The sequence below is a fragment of the Berghia stephanieae genome, chromosome 5 (assembly GCF_034508935.2).
Source record: "Berghia stephanieae isolate SIO BIC M18660-M18661 chromosome 5, UCSD_Bste_1.3, whole genome shotgun sequence".
In the NCBI taxonomy this organism is placed as follows: Eukaryota; Metazoa; Mollusca; class Gastropoda; order Nudibranchia; family Aeolidiidae; genus Berghia; species Berghia stephanieae.
This window is the reverse complement of record NC_088364.1, coordinates 65,390,500-65,391,228: the sequence shown is the minus strand read 5'-3', so window position 1 is coordinate 65,391,228 and position 729 is coordinate 65,390,500. Positions and strand designations below refer to the sequence as shown.

The 729-nt window shown below is 24.0% G+C and overlaps 1 protein-coding gene across 1 annotated transcript in view; it reads right to left on the bottom strand.

Annotated features, from left to right (window-relative positions):
- Positions 1-663: 663 nt before the first annotated feature.
- Positions 664-729, bottom strand: part of LOC144973421 (UBX domain-containing protein 8-like) — a 9,425-nt gene continuing 9,359 nt past the window's right edge. The window contains exon 7 of the mRNA XM_078915861.1: positions 664-729. This exon is cut by the window's right edge and continues 1,374 nt beyond it. The gene's annotated coding sequence lies outside the window, so the exon portion shown is untranslated.

Genomic DNA, 729 nt, shown 5'->3' with positions numbered 1-729 from the left:
TTAGGGGATTGAAAACCCGCTTCCGCGCGCCTCCCTTTAGGACAAATCAGTGCAAGGAACGAAACTTAAGCTTGTAAAGCTCAGATGTATGAGTTATTTTAAAATAAGTATAATGTAAAAACCAGTGATCTCATATCGGCGTCTGTAAAAGTCAAGACACACTGCATGCCATGATTAGTGAGCAAAAGGGTGACAACTAATAATTTTCTGACCATTATGTGACAGAATAACAAAAATTAAACACGAGACACTTGAGCAATAATGAAAGTGAAATCTTTTATTTAATTATTTCATTTTCATTTATTACAAAACTAAAAGCAGATTGGATATCTTTGAATTTTAAAACATGCAAAGCATAAACCAATAATAACTAATATATCTTTGATTTTTTAAAACATGCAAAGCATAAACCAATAATAACTCATTTATCTTTGAATTTTCAAAATTCTAAACGATAAATGAATGATAATGGATTTATTTTTGATTAAAATCTAAAAAGCGTTAAAAAATGTTAACCAAAAAATTTAAAACAAAACAAACTTTTGATTTTAAACAAATATGGTGTTAACAAATATATATAATATATATATATATATATATATATATATATATATATATATATTATATATATATATATATATATATATATATATATATATATATATATATATATATTCACTCAAGATATCAATTCCTGAATTGTTTACTTTAACACAGTTTCAAATATAG